This window comes from Mauremys mutica, chromosome 18 (assembly GCF_020497125.1).
Source record: "Mauremys mutica isolate MM-2020 ecotype Southern chromosome 18, ASM2049712v1, whole genome shotgun sequence".
NCBI classification, from domain to species: domain Eukaryota; kingdom Metazoa; phylum Chordata; order Testudines; family Geoemydidae; genus Mauremys; species Mauremys mutica.
In genome coordinates, this window is record NC_059089.1 from 29,057,823 (window position 1) to 29,080,600 (window position 22,778).

Below are 22,778 nucleotides of genomic sequence, written 5' to 3' on the forward strand. Positions count from 1 at the left end.
TGAGTGAAACCCCAGCTGGCAGTAGTCCTTATGACTCTTAACATCAGTTCCAAAATTGTATTTCTTTCGCTTTTGCAAAGGCAAAAATGGATAAAAATCAAGTGTCTGTCTTATTACAGTGTACCCTTGTACTGGGAATGGCACTCAGGATCCCTAAAACTGGATGTTCCCTTGCAAACTCTGTTGGCTTGGGATGCAAACTCTGTTGGCTTGGGATGCAAGCTGGACCCAAGCAAACAGTATCCATTTTAGTACAGCTAAATGTAAAGTATAACTAGGAACAAAGAATGCAGGCCACACTTAAAGGATGAGGGACTATATCCTGGGAAGCAGAGAGTCTGAAAAAGATGTGGGGGCAGTGGCGAATAATCAGATGAACATGAGCTTCCAGTGCGACGCTGTGGTAAAAAGGGCTAATATGATGCTTGGATGCATGAACAGGGGAATTTTGAATGGGAGTAAAGTGGTTATTTTTCCTCTGTATTTGGCACTACTGCAACTATTGTTGGAATACAGTGTCCAGGTCTGGTGTCCACAATTCAAGAAGGATGTTGATAAATTAGAGAGAATTCAGAGAAGAGCCATGAGAATGATTAAAGGATTAGAAAACATGACCTGTAGTGATAGACTTGAAGAGCGCAATCTATTTAGTTAACAAAGAGAAAGTTAAGGGGTGACTTGATTACAGTCTATAAATACCTACATGGTACACAAATATTTAGTAATATGCTCTTTAGTCTAGCAGAGAAAGGTCTAACGTGGTCAAATGGCTGGTAGTTGAATCTAAACAAATTCAGAATGGAATTAAGTCATAATTTTTTAACAGTGAGTAATTAGCTATTGGAACAATTTATGAAGAGTTGTGGTGGATTTTCTATCACTGACCATTTTAAAATCAAGATTGAATGTTTTTCTAAAAGTTCTGCTCTAGGAATTATTTTGGGGAAATTGTATGACCTGTGTTATATAGGAGGTCAGACTAGATCAGAGGTAGGCAACCTATGGCACGCGTGCCGAAGGCATCACACAAGCTGATTTTCAGTGGCACTCACAGTGCCCGGGTCCTGGCCACCAGTCCGGGGGGGGGGCTCTGCATTTTAATTTAATTTTAAATGAAGCTTAAACATTTTAAAAACCTTATTTACTTTACATACAACAATAGTTTAGTTATATATTATAGACTTATAGAAAGAGACCTTCTAAAAACATTAAAATGTATTACTGGCACGCAAAACCTTAAATTAGAGTGAATAAATGAAAACTCGGCACACCACTTCTGAAAGGTTGTCGGCCCCTGGACTAGATGAACAGAATGGTCCCTTCTATGAGTTACTTAATGCTATCTGAAATGATGTACACAATATCTGTTAAATACAACTGAATAGTTATACCAGGCTAATTCACAGCAAACAAGGCTCGCTTTGTCAGGCTACTACTTTCATGTGTCAGGTGTGTGTAAAGCAACACTCACTCAAGAAGCTGAGGTCAAGAGCAAACCAACATGCCAGAGTGAAAGAGGCCGCATATACACATTCATTTTCCAGAGTGGGGAACTGAGGGTCCCTGTGTCACTTCTGCAATCCTCAGGATCATGTATGTGCCAGTCTAAAGAATGGGCTAAACTGCATCACACCAAACTACCCTGCATTTATTTCTCAGATATAGCTGAGCTTACTTCAGTTGCTTCTAGTATTAAAGAGTGGTACTAAGCTATCATGCATATGTCTGTTGCTGCTAGTGTAGACATTGTTAACAGAAAGATCAGTCTCTTAAAAATAGGCAAGACGGATATGAAGACAATGAGCATGAAACAAAATAGTGACCCTTCCTGTGGGCTTCCAAATACCCCATGTTTGGAGATACCTCAGATTTCTAAAGCTGTTATACTCAGCTCTGCTTCAAACCAGTGCATATATACTACAGTTCTTCAGCCAAACAGTAATTGAGACAAACCATTTATGATAAAGTATGGAATAATTAATTTTGCAGTGTGGAGCCATATAAAAGATTAATATGTTTGGAGTTTTACTCTGCTTCAGATGAGAGAATCATTCTAAAGGAAATAACATACAAAGCAGACATTCTTCTGGGACTGATACCAGAACTGCATGAATGTGTCCAGACAGACTTCAAATGGAGAGAATATCCTCCATAATCTGTCCCGTTGCCTAGGATAACCTCCAACTAGAGAAGCCAAATCAACATTGTCTTTTTCACTGCAGAAGATCAGCCTTGTTTATGGTTCTGACAAGTTTATTGTTTTTGGATCAGGGGATCAGATTAAAAGCAGATCTAGGAACAGTGATATTTTATGTCATAATTCTGCTTATTGTTTTGCACAGTCTTCCAAATGAAAAACCTCACATCTACAAAACGTTTTTCAAATACATCATATATTATAAAAAAAGGAGAATTTCTACCATTATATTAATGGTGGGATTTGTGTGTTCATTGCCCTCTCCTCACTTCATATGTGCAACATAAACAGAAAGAGAGAGGAAAAGACTTGCATGCTGTGCACACAGATACACACTGAACACTTGCACACTATATGTTGTTGTACAAATTAAGTACAGTGTGAGCTCTATATTAAAAGTAGTCTGACTTTTCATATGTGTTTGCCTCTGAATGTTAAAATTTAGTAAGCAAGAGATTGTATTTACTTATTTCCAACATGATTAGCATTTTACATTAAATGAAGGCAGGGAGAGCAGAAGTTTATAATCTAAATTGCAATAGGGAAAATTGTAGTTAGTGTGTGTTTTACAGCTCCTGGACTGGCTGCCAGCAAATGAACATATTGCTTAATTTAATTTTTGGACAGGCTTTCCTGTTCATGAGACAATGTTGAGATTATTTAGTCAGTAGTTTTTCATTAGTTCTAGTATCTTTGCAAAAGTGAACAAAACAAATGGTCTTCATAAATATTTAGTGCCATGACATAATACTTGGATGTACTACAAATCATGAGTAATTTATATTTAATTTTTTGAAGCCACTTTTAATCCCAAGAGAGGTTTTGCTAACAACAGCGAGAAGTATTTACGTATATTTTTAGAGGTAATTCAATACTCATCCTTTCATCTGGATACCTGGGAAAATGCATTTTCTGAGGACATTTACTAATTTTCTTCATAAGCATGAGTATGTCTAGTGAGAGTTCAGCTGAAGCCAAAGGAAGGAATCAAAGTGAAAGGAAATTAGGGCAGAACTTGATACCTAATATGGTAAAGGTCACTGCAGTTTCTTTGAGAGCTTGCATATGTTCCTTACACTGTAAGTGTGTGTGCATCTTGTGCACCGGTGCCAGAATGTTTTCCCTAGTGATACCCATATAGGCATAGCCTTGAACAACCCAAAGCTCCTTGTGCTGAAAAGTGAAGGTATAAAGGGCAGAGTAGCCCTCCCCCTATTTCAGTTCCTTTTTAGCATGCATGGTTGATGGTCATAGCATTGGTGTTCCCTGTGAACAAATAAACTGTTTGGTACTACCTAGTGGTACTCCGTTTTTAGTTATTTTCTTTCATTTTTATTTCTTTATTCTTTCTTTTGAAAAATTTTAGTTTGATTATGCACCCCATGAGGTCTCTGGACCTTATTTGTACTAGGGCCTATGCCAGGTTCCCAGGGTTTAAACCTGGTGTGGGATGTAAAAAGCCCTATGCCTGTTAGTGACCCTTATTCCCTCTGTCTCAAGTGTTTCAGTGAGAGCCAAGTTAGAGGCAAGTGCTCTGTTTGTCATGACTTTAAGAACAAGACAAAGAAGCTGAGGGAAGAGCACCTCCGATACCTCCGGATGGAAGTTACCCTTAGGCTGGCATCATCGCCCCCTCGGTCCTCCAAGGAAAGGTCTTCAAAGACTCTTTATCAGAGTGCTCCCCCAGCTGGTCCTGCAGAAAGAGGGCGCAGGAGATCCTCAACTCTGGTAACATCTTCGTTGAGGTCCAAGACTTCAGACCAGTCCTGGCCTCAGAAGCATAAGCAGAAGTTGGCTTCTGGCTCATCAAAGTTTTGGGTCAGGGACTCTTCCATGGAAGGCAATGGGATGCTGCTGTGCAACAATGCAGCACCGCATCTGCCAGCAGCATCCAGTAGACATACGGTGACATTGAAAAAAGGCAAGAAATGATTTTTTTCCCCCATTTCTTTCACCGGGGGTGGGGGAAAGGAGGAGGAATTGACGACATATGCTCTGAACCACCCGCGACAATGTTTTTGACCCTTCAGGCAAGAATGCAAATGGTTTTTGGCGACTGCAGGAACTGTGGGATAGCTAGAGTCCTCAGTCGCCCCTCCCTCCCTCCGTGAGCATCCATTTGATTCTTTGGCTTTCTGTTACGCTTGTCACGCAGCACTGTGTTGAGTCCCTGCTGTGGCCTCTGTCTATCATAGCCTTGGAGATTTTTTCAAACGCTTTGGTATTTCATCTTTTGGAACGGAGTTCTGATAGAACAGATTCATCTCCCCATACAGAGATCAGATTCAGTATCTCCCGTACGGTCCATGCTGGAGCTCTTTTTTGATTCTGGGACTGCATGGTCACCTGTGCTGATCGGCGCTCCACACTGGGCAAACAGAAAATGAAATTCAAAAGTTCACGGGGCTTTTCCTGTCTACCTAGCCAGTGCATCCAAGTTCAGATTGCTGTCCAGAGCAGTCACAATGGTGCACTGTGGGATAGCTCCCGGAGGCCAATACCATCGAATTGCGGCCACACTAACCCTAATCCAAAATGGCAATACCGATTTCAGTGCTACTCCCCTCGTCGAGGAGGATTACAGATACCGGTATTAAGAGCCCTTTATATCGATATAAAGGGCTTCGTTGTGTGGACGGGTGCAGGGTTAATTCGGTTTAACGCTGCTAAATTTGATATAAACTCATAGTGTAGACCAAGCCTGAGAGTGGTAGCAGTCTCCTGATACAAGAACTTACACACCATATGAGGAGATCTGTAGGGAGGCCAAGTGGCCATCTAATCATGCTTTCTCAAAATTGTACAAGTTAGACATTCAGGCACTGGCGAATGCCGCCTTTTGTGCTCTGTGCAGTGGAGTCCTGGTAAAATACAAGGAATTTACTACCCTGTGAATAGTTCTGAAGGCATACTGCATCATAGATTCACAGAGTTTAAGGCCAGAAGGAACCATTAGATCATCTAATCTGAACTGTTGTACCTCACAGGCCATTCAGTTTCACTTGGTTACTCCTGTATTGACCTCAATAATTTGTATGTGATTGAAGCACATCTTCCAGAAAGGCATCCAATCTTGATCTGAAGACACCAAGAGGTGGAAATCCACCACTTCCATTGGTAGTTAATTCCAATGGTTAATCACCCTCGTTAAAAATGTGTGCCTTATTTCTAATTTGGATTTGTCTTGCTTCAATTTCCAGTGATTGTTTCTTGTTATACCATTCTTTGATAGATTAAAGATCTCTTTGTTACCAGATAATTTCTCCCCGATGGTACTTTTATGCTATACTCAATCTTTCAATCTTTCAGTCACCTTTTTGCTAAGCTAAACAGATTCAGCTGTTTAAGTCTTTCACTTTAAGGCCTTTCCTTCAGATCTCAGATCATTTTTGGGGGGTCTTTTTTCTGCACCCTCTCCAGTTTTGCTATATTATTTTTAATCAGAGGACACCAGAACTGGACACAGTATTCTAGTATTGGTTCCACCAATATCACATACAGACTAAAACATTTCCCTACTCTTGCTCACTACTCCCCTGATTATACAGCCCAGCATTGCAGTAGCCCTTTTTGTCACAGGATCACACTGAGAGCTCATGTTCAGCTGCATGTATATTACATCTGAACAACAACCCCTCCAACCAAACCTGAAATCTCATCAAAGAATGAAATCAGGTTTGTTTGACCAACTCAGTTTTTCATAAAACCATGTATCGGTATTAATTATATTTGTATCTTTTTAATTCTTTATCAACTTAATTGCGTAACAGATTTTCCACTATTTGCCCAAGACTGATGTCAGTCTAATTGGCCAATGGTTACCCACATCATCCCATTTGCCTTTTTTGAATATTGGCAGAACATTAGCAATCTTCCAGTCTTCTGGAATTTCCCCTAGATTCCAAGATCCATTAAAAATTAAGATGAGCACCCCAGAGATCTCCTTAGCCAACTCTTTTAGGGCTCCTGGATGCAAGCTATTCATGCCTGCTGATTTAGAAATTCCAGTAGTTAATTGATCTGAATCCCTTGCAAATGAAAGATAATGGGAAAATGTAATATGACTTACCAAAAATTGCCTTCTTCTGAGTTTCAAGGCCACAGACCTTACCTTGCTTGGAGTATATTGTTGCCAATGGGCTAAAACTGCCATTTAGTTCATTCCAAATTGGTTCATAAGGCTGTGCTGTGCAGTAGGAATTCACAGTTTATTCGTACAGTGTTTTAAACTCATTAAAAAATTTAAGGCCACTGGGGATATTGTCCTTTCTTTGGAAGCTCTCTTAACTGGTGGATTCTTCAGTTTAGCTGGCAATACCCTTTCATGCCAGTGACTGACAGGTACAGCTCTGCCTACATAGCTGGACACAGGCAAAAAGTCAATTGGATAATGTATCTGTGGACCTTGTAAATTAGAGAGAGGAAATTTTTGATAAGTCAAAATATATTTTCCTATTCCATAAGGGCTCCCTAATGGAAATCCTATTTACTCCTTTTACCCTGGATCATCTCACAGTCTTAGCTGGAGAAAATGTGCTTATTATGTTTTTTACAATTACCTTTTGTCTGTTAAAGAATGTAAATTTGACTTAAATTATAATAACTTTTATGAAGTACTCAGAAGAGGAATAGTGCTAAATACAAGTATTATACATTGTTGTTGTTTGGTTTGCATGTTGTCTGGGTTTTTCCTGTGCTGGTATCTGATATCCTTAGAAGCTATCCACTCATGCTAAACATAGCTCATATTCCATTAAGGACGTTTTTAGTGAAAGTCTTCAGTTTTTCTGTGTATATCTTGACTTTCACTGAACAGCTGCGAAAGAAATCATCAGCTACTGCCTGTGTAAGCAATATAGCTTTTGAAATCCTGATAACCTTGGAACATCTGTTTCTTTCCATTCTTGAGTCTCCTGACTCTCAGTTGAATTTTACCTTTTGCAGATTTTAAAATGCAAACAAGCTCTTGAGCCCCTAATTGACAGAATAATATTGGAGGGAATCATAGTGCTCCTGGAGTGTCCTGTCTCCTTCCTGACTGCTTTTACCAGTAGTGCAGGTTTATTTAAACTTTCCCACATCTGCCACTGAGTACAGAGTGCTTTTGAGCTTTTTCAAGCTGCAGAACTGAGCACGCAATTGAATTTGGCATACTCAACACCTGAGTTACCAGCAAGAAATCTTTTTATTTCCTCCTACAGAAAAGAATCTTAGTTTTCAACCTACTATAATGAACAGAAAGCTGGACATGGTGCCACGGATCCCACAGAGCCTTTCAATCCTTGCCTGCCTAAAAACTGATCAGAAATGGTTAGGTTTGTGCCTATTATCACTATATAGAAAGGGCTGCTTGCCCAGATTTGATATAGGCTGGTGATAATGGTTTTCTTCCATTGCTTGGGGTGGCGGGGAGAGGAGGAAGAAATAAATGCCTCCTCTCTCCCCTTGGGTCCATGTGCTGGTGGGATACAGAGCAGTAACCAACCTTCTCAATCTGTCAACAGCCTTTGACACTGTCAGTCATGCTCCTCTTCTCGATATGTTGTCCACCCTTGATTTCTGTGATTCAGTCCTCTCTTGGTTCTCATGCTATCTCTCTAATCACTCCTTCAGCATGTCAGAGAATTCTCATCCCTCCAACTTTGGCGGGAGGTTTTACAGGCCTCTATCCCCTTGTCTTCTCCATCTACACTATATCTCTGGATAATATCATCCACTAACACAAATTCCACTACTATCTCTGTGCTGAGGATTCTCTGATTCACCCTCCTTACTCTGGACCACTCTACTTCTATCCACGCTAAAATCTTGGCCTGTCTTTCTTTAACATGCGCAATTTCAGCTTTACACGGTCGGCAAAAACAAGGAGAAAAAAAAACAAAAAAAAGAGAAAAATCACAATTTAAATACTGTTTCTGTAGTACGGGCGATTCTGCCCGCCATTACACTCAATGTAATTTTGACTATACGCGATTTTTGCTTTACGCGCCGACTGCAGAATATAACCCCAGCGTAAAATGAGACAGACCTGTATTTCCTTATGGATGACTAGCCATCACCTCCAGCTCAATGTGGGTAAAACAAAATTCAGGCCTGTAACCTGGGTGCCACATTTGACTCAGTCCTTTCTCTAGGTTCTCATGTCTAAGCTATTCCTAAATCTTAATAATTCTTTCTGCATAACATCTCTAAGATAATGGCCTTTCCTATCCATCCTCACAGCTTAAACTCTTGTCCAGGCTCTCATCATCTTGCACCTCAGTTGCTGCCACATCCTCTTAACATTGACTTATCCATTTTGAATACTGCTACAAATACCATTTTTCCCAGCCCATCATTTTGACCTGGCCACCCCCTCTTTGTCATCCCTCCTTTGGCTCCCTTTTCTCTCAGTTAAAAATAAGCTAATTATCTTCACTTTCATGGTCCTTTATGGCCTATCCCCACATTTCCTATAATTTCTCATTCTCTCCTGCCTCTACTCACCCAATGATGCCTGCCTCCATTGCTCACTTGTTACATTTTCAAACAAACATCTTTGCGCTTTCTCCCATGCTCTCCCTCATGCTTGGAATAGCTCTCCATAAACGTCTGCAAAGCCACCTCATTGTCCTCCTTCGGATCTCCTCTTAGAACTGTCCGTCACCAGGATGTCTGCAAAAACTTGACAATGGTTAGCCCATTGGTGTTCTGAGACCAATCCCTATCATGCTGACCAGTGCTGCATCATTGTTTCTTTCTGCCTCCCTGTCAGTCTCTATTCACCTGTTGTCTCTTGTCTTATTTTTAGACCGTAAGCTATTTGGTGCAGGGTTGTCCTGTGTTTGTACAGTACCTAGCACAATGAGGTCCTGGTACATGACTGGGGCTCCTTGGTGCTACTGCAATACAAATTAATAACCAGTTGCTCTCCCCTTAGTGCCTTCTGCCTGTGAGAGACAGAGGAATGAGTTGCAATGCTTGTATTCCACCAAAGGATTGAAAGTGACATAGAGATGCCTTAGGGAAACAAGATAATGTTCTCATCTATTTATCTGGTAGTCACCATTCTTATTTTAAGATACTGAGAGGCAAAATGAATGTACATACTTAGCAAAGTAGTTAACTTGTATTCAAAGAATATTAATAAGAAAAGTGTTGGGTTCACACTGGCAGAGCGGGCTCGAAGGAAAGAAGTGAGACCGCTGCACTGAGGGCTAGTAGGGGACTAGTGCTGACCTAAAGGTGGTGCCTACTGGGAAGCAGACTTGGCCAGAGAGTGCTTACATAAAGCAGCTCTGCCACACAGCAGCAACTGCCTGCTGAGCAACTGTTGAGGTGGTAGTAGGAATTAAAACTGCTCCTCACTCTTAGGTCAGGTCTACACTAAGGGTTAAGTCAACCTAAGTTACACAACTCCAGCTATGTGAATAATGTAGCTGGAGTTGATGTACCTTAGGGTGACTTATTGCGGTGTTTACACCACACTGGGTCGACAGGAGAAACTCTCCCATCAACTTACCTTATACTTCCGGTGGAGTATCGGAGTCTACGGGAGAGCGATCGGCAGTTGTTTTAGTGGGTCTTCACTGGACCTGCTAAATCGACCCCCGGTGCATCGATCCTCGGTAAGTGTAGACAAGCCCTTAGGAATGCTAGTAGGAAGTAACAGAAACAGCCTTTGGGGTGGAAGGAGGGAGCTAACAGTTAAATGACAGCCTGGCACTCAGGAGACCTGGTTCACTTCCAGGCCCTGCCCCAAACTTCCTGCCTGACCTTAGGCAAGTCAGTTAAACTGCCCCTGTGCCTCAGGTCCTGTCTGTGAAATGAGGAGAACGGTTCTGCCCTACCTTCCATGGGTGTTAGGCCAATACAATTCATCAATGATTGAGGCACTTAGATACTATAGTGATAACGATCAGATAAATATCAAGGGACCTTGCTGGCACAGTTGCAGTGAATCTCCCACAAAAGTTAAGTTAAATGAGGGTAGCTTCACTGGTTGTTTTTTCCAATTCTTGTTTACATTGTCAGTATACAAGATTGTGAACTTAACAGTAAATGAAAAGTCACTATTATTACTCTCTAGGCTACTGGTGCAGTGCATCCAGTTGTCCCTCACTTGAGACTTCATCCCACACAAACCTAGGGCTTTTTCTTTTTAATTGATGACAATTATTCTAGAATTAAAATGCCAAGTAAAGAAATATAAGGGTTATAGAAATGTATTGATGCCAGTGAAATACCCATATTTAAGCCTTCTAGCAGCTTCTCTGATTTGGGAGACTTTTGATCCCACTGTGGGTATTAGCAGGTTGAGAGGGATTGCTGCCTTGTAGCAGTTAACCTTCTTATTCTCATCTTCTAATTCTAATACACCACTACCTCGATATAACGCCACCCGAGATAACACGAATTTGGATATAACGCGGTAAAGCAGTGCTCCAGGGGGACGCCACAGCACTGCAAGCATGGAGCCCGCTGCGATCATCGCCGTTTTCTCCTCCTCGCACTTTATCATCCACCTCTTCCACAGTCAGCTGCTGAGAAATTGGGCTACTTTTCAATGGTGCTGCAAGCACTGGGGGACCATAGGGGACGTTTTACAAACATCAACGTCGGGTGGCCGGGCAAGGTTCATGATGCGTGTGTTTTCAGGAACTGTGGGCTGCTCAGACGCCTGCAGGAAGGTAGTTTCTTCCCGGACCACGAAATAACTGTTGTGGATGTGCAGATGCCTATAGTCATCCTCGGGGACCCAGCCTGCCCGCTAATGCACTTGCTCATGAAGCCCTATACAGGCGCCTGGGACAGCGACAAGGAACTCTTCAAATACCAGCGAGCAGCGTGACCTGTGACTGTTCAGTTTCTTTACAGAGAAGCTGAACCTGCCCCTGTTTCTTTACCCAGTTACTGTTGACTCTCCTCTTCGGTTACATACCCCGTTCACCCCGTTACCCCCACTTCCAGCACACGTGTAAAAATAAAATACATGTCCCATTATTACTTAACAAAGGTTTCTTTATTCATGACTTTTCGTGAAAGGGTTGAAACTGGGATGCAGACTGTGCTGGGTAGGGTGTGCGGTGATGTAAAGACCGCCTCTAAATTCAAGGAATGACAGGCTCCTGCTCCTAGAGCGGTCCGCAGTGCCGGAATGCTTCTTTCAACGGAGCCTGCCATCCCTCTTTATGGAATTCTGTGTGCGGGCAGATATGTGACCTTGTGGTGGAGGAGGACGGATACAGATTCCTCAGCTGCGTGACTCAGCGGTCCAGGACAAGGACCGCTGTATAAGATCTGTAACCGCCCTCCCCCGCTGCAAATTCACATCTCCCCCGCCCACACAGATCCTGGAAACCACCTCCCATACCGACCAGGGTGCCTACTGACTGCACCGTGTGTGTGACCCGCTGCTGATCCTGCCCCCGTGTCTGTACCCTGGGAAAGGTGACTGTCCTATGCAATTAACCACCCCCTTCCCCACGCCCCCCATTCAAACAGTCTTCTTTGAAAAAACATAACGGAAACAGTAATTAACAGCAAAGCATTTTTATTAATTAAGTAGACAGTTAGGGGATGGGACTGGGATTGGGACTACTGTGAGTCTGGAAGTGAAGGACTTCGGCAAATGTAGGGTATGAGAGCTTTTGGGTACTTGAGCACTGTGCTGTGGTGCATTGACAGTATTCACGTCCCCGGCCGCCCCTCCTCCTGATTATTTTCGGTGAGGGGGGTATGGGACTTTGTGGCACGGGAAGTGCGGTTGCAGATACACTGCAGGGTTTCTCTGTCCTCCTGCGGTCCTGCAGAACATCCACAAGGCGCCTGAGCGTGTCCGTTTGCTCCCTCACTAGTCCAAGCATTGTTTCAGTCGCCTGCTTGTCTTCCTCACGCCACCTCTCCTCCCGTTCGCTGTGTGAGCGATGGCACAGAGAGACGGTCTCCCTCCACTGGCTCTGCTGGTCCGCCTCTGCTAGGTAGCAGCCCATACGTTCCTCGAACATCTTGTCCCTTGTCTTTTTCTTTCGCCGCCTAATCTTTGCCAGCCTCTGCGAGGGGGATGCTGTGGCAGGTCTGGAGACAGTGGAAGCTGTGAGATGGGAAACAGGGAGTGAATTCCTTGCAAAGATACATTTTTGCGAACAATTAACTGAGTGTAGGCTGTCTCTGTGAATTCTGGGTTGAGACCCCTGTGCCTGCTGGGGCACAAATAATTTTCGCGGTGGATTCTGGGTAAATGTCGCCAGTCATTCCTTCCTCCGGGAAAGCAACGGCAGACAATCATTTCAAGCCCGTTTTCCCAGAATTGCCCTGGCATACGCCATAGCGTGGCAACCATGGACACTGTTTTGCCTTTTGTGTATGTCACCGTATGTGTACTAGATGCCGCTGACAGAGGTGGTCCAGCAGCGCTACACAGCAGCATGCTTTTGCTTTTGTATGACAGCAGAGATGATTACCAGCCATATTGTACCATCTACCATACCATAAATTGGTAATAAGATGGTAATAAGATGGGCATGGTTACCTGTCCTTTTGCACTGCCCCATTTGGTGCTGTCATAAGTGCCCCTGGCCGAGCAGCCAGGGGCGCAAAAGCAAAAATTGGGAATGACTCCCTGAGTCAATCCCTCCTTTTTGGTATCTAAAAATAGAATCAGTCCTGCCTAGATTATGGGCAAGTGTACTAGAGAACCACTGTATCATAGAACCAGAGAGCACAGCTGCTCTGTGTCCGATCCTGCATAAATTATGAGCTGTATGCTATTCACAGGGGGTGCTCCTGCAACAACACCACCTGTTCATTCCGGCCTTCCCACAGCCTTCCTGGGCTACCATACCATTGTCCCCCCACTTGTGTGATGAAGTAATAAAGAATGCAGGAATAAGACACAGTGACTTGTTTGTGAGAAATGAGTGGAAGGAAGCCTCCAGCTGCAATGATAGTCCAGGCAGGACATTAATTACTGTGGATGAAGGAGCCCATCATCCCTCTGCTATCCCAGGGGCAATTCAATCTTTTCTTTACACAGGAAGGGTGGGGGCTGATGGAGCTCAGCCCCCTGTTGCAATGATGAGGACGGTTACCAGCCATACTGCACCATCTACCATGAAAAATTAGGGCCAGGCGCCCTTGATCGACCTCACAGATGCTAGTACGCATGGTTACCAGTCCTTTTGCACTGCCCCATGTGCCAATAGGCTGATGATGAGGACGGATACCAGTCGTTTTGTACCATCAGCCATCCATAGCGTGGGGGGAGCAAGGATGTTGGTGTTGAGTGCTGCACCATCGCGTCTATCTGCAGCATTCAGTAAAGATAGGGTGACATGTAAAAGAGTCAACAGAGGATTGTTTTCACTTCTGGTGGTGGGTGGGGTGTGTGCGCAAATTGCCAAACTATGCCCTGAACCACCGCAGACACTGTGTTTGACCCTAGAAGCATTTGGAGCTCATCCAAGAATGCAAATACTTTTCGGAGACAGCAGGAACTGTGGGATACCTTGCGTCCTCATTCCCGCCTCCCTCCATGACCGTCCATTATATTCTTTGGCTTTCCGTTACGCTCGTCACGCAGCTGCGTGCTGAGTCTGTGCTATGCCGTCTGTCCGTAGATTTCTTAAAAATACTTTGGACCAGGCGTAAAATTACAGTAATTACCCTAATTAGATGCAGGAGTCTCCGAGCGAGATCACCCTGAGGAGGGTCACTGAAGGAGATAGAGAGCGCATGCTGCGTGAAAGCTAGCACGAACCAGGGCCCGATGCAGCCGTGCTCGGGGAGGCAGTGCTCCCTGAGTACCTCATGAAAGCCTTGCGCGGAAAAGTGTGCTACCACGGAGCACCCAATAAGGCAGCTCTCCCCAAGAACCTCCTGCTGATGCTTTTCGATTAACGCAAGGAGAGCTTCGTGGAGATCTCCAAGGATGATTTCTGTTCTATCCCCATATATAGAGAGCCCTCCTTTTCACACACTTAAGATTCCTGTTATATTAAGAATAAAAGTTAACATGGTTAAAGCACTTACCGACTGCTCCTTCCCCTGATTCAGGATCCGGGTTCATGGCCGGGGAGGGTTGGTAGGGGATCTCCGTGACGGTGATGAATAGATCCTGGCTGTCGGGGAAACCAGCGTTGTAAGCGCTCTCGCCTGCCTCGTCCTCCACAAACCCTTCCTCATCTTCCCCGTCCGCGAACATCGCCGAGGAACTGTCCGTCGACACTGTCCCATCATCAGAGTCCATGCTCACTGGTGGGGCAGTGGTGGCAGGCTCCGTAGCGTCCGTTTGCCGCTTTGATTTTTTGGTAGCCTTGTCTGGGGTCCTTTATTTTCACGCGGCACTGCGTTGCATCCCGGCTATATCCTCTGTCTGTATCATGGCTTTGGAGACCTTCTCGTAGGTCTTTGCATTCCGTGTTTTGGAGCGCAGTTCCGAAAGCACAGACTCCTCGCCCCACACACTGATCAGATCAAAGAGTTCCCAGTCAGTCTATGCTGGGTCCCTCTTTCTATTCACAGATAACATGAACTCCTCTGCTGGAGAGCTCTGCATCGTGGCAGGTGCTGCGGAGCTCGCCCCGATGTCCAGCCAGGACGTCAGATTCAAAGTGCCCAGACAGGAAAATGAATTCATATTTTCCCGGGTCATTTCCTGTGTGGCTGGTCAGAGAATCCAAGCTCCGACTGCTGTCCATAGCGTCAACAGAGTGGTGCACTGTGGGATAGCTCTCGGAGCTACTAAGTTCGATTTGCATCCACACCTAGCCTAATTCGAGCTAGCCATGTCGAATTTAGCGTTACTCCACCTGTCGGGGTGGAGTACCGAATTCGAACTAAAGAGCCCTCTAGTTCGAATTAAATGGCTTCCTGGTGTGGACGGTTGAGCGGTTAGTTCGAATTAACGCTGCTAAATTCGAATTAAAGTCCTAGTGTAGACCAGGCCTTAGCTGTTAAGTCACTTAGGCCTTACGATGCTGAGTGGAGTAATGCCTTAATACCTCTAAAAATCAGGCCGTAGCAACCACATCTTGTATGTTTTATTTCATTGCTCACATTCAGCACACCGATGAAGAGGAGAGCCTAGCACTTCTCCAGTTTACCAATTGTCAATTTTTTATTCTAATCTGTCATTAAAGACAAGTTTGGTTAAAATAAGGTATATTCTCTTCCCTTGTAAACTGGCAATTCAGATGCTTTGCAGCTACCCTAAGGTTCCTGATTCAATAAACCTCATCTTGCTTTGATAAAAAATGGACACTGATCAGATTTCTGGCTTAAGAGTTTATATAGCACCCGTCACAGGTTATCTAAGCATTCTGTTCTTTATTTTTTGTTCTGTCTTTCTGGAAAAAATAGGAATACATTGAACAGTCCAATAAAATAAACAGAAAGAAAACTGTTTCCATGTTAAGGAAAGTCACCCACACAGTATGTAAAATTGTCTTGGCAAACATTGTAGACCTTAAGCCTCAGAAAAGGAAGGGGCCCACCAACAATGCAATTGAATTTCAGAGAGAGAGAGAATTCCTCTGTTTATTAGCCAATATTTAGGGGCAGATGGCCCTGTTTGAGTAAACATGAAGCAGCTATAATAATTAATTTCTTACATACTGAATCTCTTACATCTGTAGATCTCAACGTGTTGTACAAAGGAGTCAGTATTATTATTCACATTTTACAGATGGGGATATGAGGTACAGAGAGGTGAAATTACTTGGTCAAGGTCACTTGCAAGCTAATGTCAGAGCCAGGAATATAACTCAGGTCTCCCGAGTCCCAGTCCAGGGCTCTAACCTCTAGTCCACATTGCCATCCCATGAAGCAGCTATTGTAGAGCTTTGTTCTTAGTGTACATACAAAGCTCAATAATTACTACTGAAGTCACATCATCTAGGAGAATTCCCAGGGCACTTAATTCCTCCCATATATCAGTAATTCTTCCATATCAAGTTCAAGTTCATCATCCTCTCCTACAAGATCCTGTGTAATCTTGATACCACAAACTACATTCTCTGCTCCCCATCTCACTTAATCCTCTTGTTTTGTCTTAGTTATAATACTAAAGTACTTTATGGCAGGGACTGTGCCTTATTTATGTTTGTAAATTATAGTGTAAATTAATAGTGCTATAAATATTTTTAATTACAATTACTGGTATCTATATTCTAGAGAAAGCATATGGGAATTAAATGGCCTCTTGGGAAAAGGGTTAGGAAAATAGATGTAATGGATTTAATGGATTTGCAACATTAATTTCATACACTCTCACTGCCTCACACTCTTACCATCGCATTGGAAACAAGCATTTTGAACCACTGAATACTTTCATTCTAAGGAGAACATTATGATTGTTTATATTTAGAATTCCTTTAGACTCTGTCTCAGTTGTAAGCGGAAACGATATATAGTTGTCACAGTCAGCAGCCATGTGAAATCATTACCCTTTGGTGTTTTTAATTGATCACAGACAGAGAGCATTGATGTAGTGAAGTTATTACTACTGCACCATAGTGGTTCATCAGTTCATTCCAGCTTTTGCTCACCGTATCATAGATCTTAGCTCTTTAATTATAAGATTGGTGTTCGTTTTATGCTATGTGCCACTGTGGATAGTTTTGAAGTAGAAAGCAAAATAGTTTGTCTTTGAAAAATACAGCATTGATCAAGGCATTCAAACCTGAACCAGAAACAGATCAGAGTTCTGAAAAAATCACAATGTGAACCAGATTGTTCTTCTTCCAGAAGGTCATGTCCCATAGCTCCTACTCTCTCCCTAGAAGCTATAATTGTTAAACCCTAGTCAAGGATGAACTCACCTTTAGAGTTATCAGGAAAACATGAAATAACCACTGTGGTTAAGTCTATGTGAATCTCGGAAGTGAGATTTGGAACATGATTTAGATTTAAAGGGACACTGTCAATTTAAATATCACACTCGTCTCTGAAATCTTTGTACCTGGGGGTGTTACAAATAACACCTAAGATTGCTCTAACTAAAAGAGTACAGGAAACATATCTTTGTTTTTCTTTGGCATTTGGCTGCAGTTTCTAGATAAACAGTTTGACTGTTGCTTCTGTTCATTCACTGTCCATTTGGTTTGTGTGGGTCTTCCACACAACAACAGGAAATAGAAAAACATTCTTAAAAAATAGGAAAATACTGTAAATGACAAAATTGGAGAGCATGCCACTTGAAAGTACTTTAACTCCAATTTAAAATTGACTAGATTTTAAGTTGATTGTTCCTTTTACATTCTGTGTAAACAGAATCATTTCAGAAATAAATTGAGAAAGTTTCCTTGAACATTTCAGCAGAATGCAACAGTGCTTGTACTCTTGCCAGATGTTGACAAAAAGCTGCCAGATGCTGTCTATAAATGGGTGCTCTTCTATGCCTTGTCACACAAGGTACATAGGCCCTGATTCAGCAAAGCACTTAAGCATATGATTATCTTTAAACACATACTTAAGGACTTCGATGAACAAGGATGGACATAAGCAACTTATAAATGTGTTAGCAAAAATCTGGCATGAAATAGCAGATTCATTCTCTTATTAACACACTTTAAACAGCCACCCTTTGCCTGTTAAGACTAAGGCCCCCATTTTTGCAAGACATTTAAGCATGTTGTTAACATTAAGCATGTACTTAAGTCCATCCTTGTTCAGCAAAGTATTTTAAGTATGTGCGTAAAGATAAAGATATGCTTAAGTGAATCAGGACCTATGTACTTACTATAAATTAAAAGTATCTGAGTAGCAGCCGTGTTAGTCTGTATCCGCAAAAAAAACAGGAGTACTTGTGGCACCTTAAAGACTAACAAATTTATTGTAGCATGAGCTTTCGTGAGCTAAAGCTCACTTCTTCGGATGCATAGAATGGAACACACAGACAGGAGATATTTATACATACAGAGAACATGAAAAGGTGGAAGTATGCATACCAACAGGCAGAGTCTAATCAATTGAGATGAGCTATCGTTAGCAGGAGGAAAAAAAACTTTTTGAAGTGATAATTAAGATGGCCCCAGTATCCCCGATAATATCACGGCTAACCTGGTGGCTGAACTTTGTGACTTTGTCCTCACCCACAACTATTTCACATTTGGGGACAATATATATCTTCAAGTCAGTGGCACTGCTATGGGTACCCGCATGGCCCCTCAGTATGCCAACATCTTTATGGCTGACTTAGAACAACGCTTCCTTAACTCTCGTTCCCTAACACCCCTACTCTACTTGCGCTACATTGACGACATCTTCATCATCTGGACTCATGGAAAAGAAGCCCTCGAGGAATTCCACCGAGATTTTAACAATTTCCATCCCACCATCAACCTCAGCCTAGACCAATCCACACAAGCGGTCCATTTCCTAGACACTACTGTGCTAATAAACGATGGTCACATAAATACCACCCTATACCGGAAACCCACTGACCGCTATACTTACTTACATGCCTCCAGCTTCCATCCCGGACACACCACACGATCCATTGTCTACAGCCAAGCTCTAAGATACAACCGTATTTGCTCCAATCCCTCGGACAGAGATAAACACCTACAAGATCTCTATCAAGCATTCTTAAACCTACAATACCCACCTGCTGAAGTGAAAAAACAGATTGACAGAGCCAGAAGAGTACCCAGAAGCCACCTACTACAGGACAGGCCTAAAAAAGAAAATAACAGAACACCACTAGCCATCACCTACAGCCCCCAACTAAAACCTCTCCAGCGCATCATCAAAGATTTACAACCTATCCTTAAAGATGATCCCTCACTCTCACAGATCTTGGGAGACAGGCCAGTCCTTGCTTATAGACAGCCTCCCAACCTGAAGCAAATACTCACCAGCAACCGCACACCATACAACATAAACACTAACCCAGGAACCTATCCTTGCAATAAAGCCCGATGCCAGCTCTGTCCACATATCCATTCAAGTGACACCATCACAGGACCTAATCACATCAGACACACCATCAGGGGCTCGTACACCTGCACATCTACCAACGTGATATATGCCATCATGTGCCAGCAATGCCCCTCTGCCATGTACATTGGCCAAACTGGACAGTCTCTACGCAAAAGAATAAATGGACACAAATCTGACATCAGGAATCATAACATTCAAAAACCAGTGGGAGAACACTTCAACCTTCCTAACCACTCAGTGACAGACTTGAAGGTGGCAATTTTGCAACAAAAAAACTTCAAAAACAGACTCCAAAGAGAGACTGCTGAACTTGAATTAATATGCAAACTAGATACCATTAACTGTGGTCTAAATAAAGACTGGGAATGGTTGGGTCATTACACCAATTGAATCTATTTCCCTATGTTAAGTTCTCCTCACACCTTCTATGGGCCATCTTAATTATCACTTCAAAAAGTTTTTTTTCCTCCTGCTAACGATAGCTCATCTCAATTGATTAGACTCTGCCTGTTGGTATGCATACTTCCACCTTTTCATGTTCTCTGTATGTATAAATATCTCCTGTCTGTGTGTTCCATTCTATTCATCCGAAGAAGTGAGCTTTAGCTCACGAAAGCTCATGCTACAATAAATTTGTTAGTCTTTAAGGTGCCACAAGTACTCCTGTTTTTTTTAAAAGTATCTGTAGAACTCTCACTACTGCCTCTCTAGAGTGCTCACTACACAGAGTGACTGTGTGTCTTACTGTAGTGTTCTATATGCTGACTTGCTAGTGCAGTGATCTAGGAATTCAATTCTGCATCCTTCACTGTAGAAGTTCAAATCAAAATGCAAAATCAAACAATAGAAGGTCAAATATTTTCCCATAGATTTTATTTCTTTGTGCAGAACCAAAAAACTCCATACTCCTTAGTCAAGCACACTCTTGTTGAGCTCAGTAAGAGTTTGCACATATAAGGAACTCAAGATTGACTCCATCAAAAGTAAGAGTGATTCTTCTTTGAGTAGTGTCCCTATGGGTGCTCCACTGTAGATATGTCTGCATGCCTTCGCTGCTGATCGGAGAACTTCGGTAGCAGTGTCCAGTGGGCCTACATATGCATTGTCTCTCCTCGTGTGTGCCATGAGACTAGCCAGTAATCGCGGGCTAACCATCCTCAGTTCCTTCTCAACCATCCCTGGCTAGAGACGGAGCCCTTAGCTGTCCGTTAGTGGATTGTTAACTCTCCTTTTCAGTTGTTAATCTTTATCTTTTAGAAACCCTTTAGCCTTCTTTTGACTTTTATTTTTCCATGCCTTAAAAAACAACAACAACAACAAAAAGAAGAAAGAAAAGATTGTTCTTGTGGTGACCCATGTGGGGTGGAGGCAGGGGGGAGACAAGGGCATGCTTAGCTCTCTGGGCGTCAAGAAGTGTTGCATTTGCTGCAAGGCAATCCCGGTCATGGTAAGCACTCCTGGTGCATTCTCTGTCTTGGCGAGGGCCACAGCCAACAAAAGTGTTCCCTCTGCCAGCAGCTGCAGCCGAGGTCTGCCAGGTGTGATAGACCCAGGCCAGCTGGGTACAGCAGAATAGCAGAAGGCAGATATACTGGCCACTGGATTAACAGTTTTCTGTTCCCTGACTGACCAGAGCAGGGGCTGCTCCAGGCTAATGAGAACACCTGACTCTAATTAACCTGTAACGAGTCAGGTGAGGCCATTCAGTTAATGTGACCACCTGACTCTAATTAAGACCCTGCTGATACTGTTGATAGGCCCATGAACACTTTGGGCACAGGCACCAAATCTTCGGTACAGAAATACAAGGGCAAATGCCCTAAGACACTCCTGGTATACGAGCTGTCATCTGCCAGCAGCATCGGCCCATTTGGCAACCGAGAGATCAGTACAGGCAAGATCTCCATCTCCCCCGGCACTGGGGACACTCAGTACTGGCAGAACACTGGGACACTCAGTACTGGCAGAATTCCATCAGATCGGTGAACTAGCTATGTTGGAAGCTCCTGACTCTGCCCCTCACTACCGAGATTATGGCAACAAGCCACGGCTGATCAAGGGGTATTTCCCCACAGTCATGCCATGCCCCTCCAATGTCGAGTAAGGGATTGGATAGTCTATTTCTCTCTCTGACAGAAAGAGCTAAGGGCTTGGCGATATCAGCCCAAAGACTATCCAAGTGGCTTTAAAATTTCATATGAGAATTCTACCAAATTCTCATAACATGACACTTCCAGACTTGATTTGTACACATTCCACAAGATTGATCTCATCTGTTGCCTTCCTCAAGAACGTCTCCGTCAGAGAGATCTGCAGAGGAGCGATGTGGGCGTCAAGCGACATGAAATACAGGTATTGCACTGGACTGGGACTGACAGTAGATGAGGTCTAGTTGCCACAGATTATTTATCTAAACCAGGGGTGGGTAAATTTTTTGGCCTGAGGGCCACATCTGGGTGGGGATATTGTATGAAGGGCCATTAATGTAGGGCTGGGACAGGGAGTTGGGGTGCGAGAGGGAGTGTGGGGTGTAGGAGGGGGTGCGGTGTGCAGGAAGGGGCTCACGGCAAGGCGTTGGGGCACAGGAGGAGTGTGGGTTGCAGGAGGGGGCTCAGGGCAGGGGGAGAGGGTGCAGAGTGCGGGAGGGAGCTCAGGGAAGGGGGTTGGGGTGCAGGGTGTAGTAAGGGTTCAGGGTGTGGGCTCCGGCCCGGCACCACTTACCTCGAGCAGCTCCGGGGTGGCAGTGGCACACAGTGGGGCTAAGGCAGGCTCCTTCCCTGCCCTGGCCCCGCGCTGCTCCCAGAAGTGGCCAGCATGTCCAGCAGAGGCTCCTGGGGGTGGGGCGGAGCAGGCAGCTCCCCTTGCCTGTGGATACCACCCCCAAAGCTCCCATTGGCCGCGGTTCCCTAACCCTAACCCTCCCCCAGGGGCCGCAGGGACATGGTGCCAGCCGCTTCTGGGAGCAGTGTGGGCCAGGGCATGCAGGGAGCCTGCCTTAGCCCCATTGTGCCATGAGGCTGGCAATCCCACAGGCTGGATGCGGCCCCCGGGCCGTAGTTTGACCTCCCCGATCTAAACAATTCATGTTGCTAGGTCTGTGAAAATGTGTAACATTTACTACGAGTTCTAAATTAGCTTGTCTGTTGGTCCTTTACCATATTTTTTTACTTTTTTCTAGATTCTTGAGTTAAAAATGAGTAGATATTTTTAAATATAGAGTAAAATCCTGGTTCCATTAAAGTAAATGGCAAAACTGCCATTGATTTCTCTGGAGCCATGATTTCACCCATAGAGTTTCCACAAACTATAAATTTTCAGAGTATAATTTGGTGTGACCAAACAGATTATAACAGTTTTACTGAACTTTACAATTATGCTGATGCAGAATCTAAAGCCATATCTGAAACCTTGACAGTGATATCACGCCCTCTCTTTCAACATGCTGGGGTGGTCCTACCATTTTTACTTGGAATAGTATCTTGTTGCAAACGGTTCTATTGAAATGACTCAGACAGTAGTGCTTGAGGAGCAACTTCTGCAAGTAGTTGCGGATGGTTTACTTAATGGTTACTGTCTTAGAGAGTTTCTCTGTATTTTGTAGATAGTAGTAGTTAGAAACCAGTAATTAGGTTAGTTTTATTAGTTGTAAGTAGTTGTGTTA

The 22,778-nt window shown here is 43.6% G+C and overlaps 1 protein-coding gene across 6 annotated transcripts in view; it reads left to right on the forward strand.

Moving 5' to 3' along the window:
* Positions 1–22,778, forward strand: part of RALGPS1 (Ral GEF with PH domain and SH3 binding motif 1) — a 394,703-nt gene that overhangs the window by 281,050 nt on the left and 90,875 nt on the right. The window lies entirely within an intron of this gene.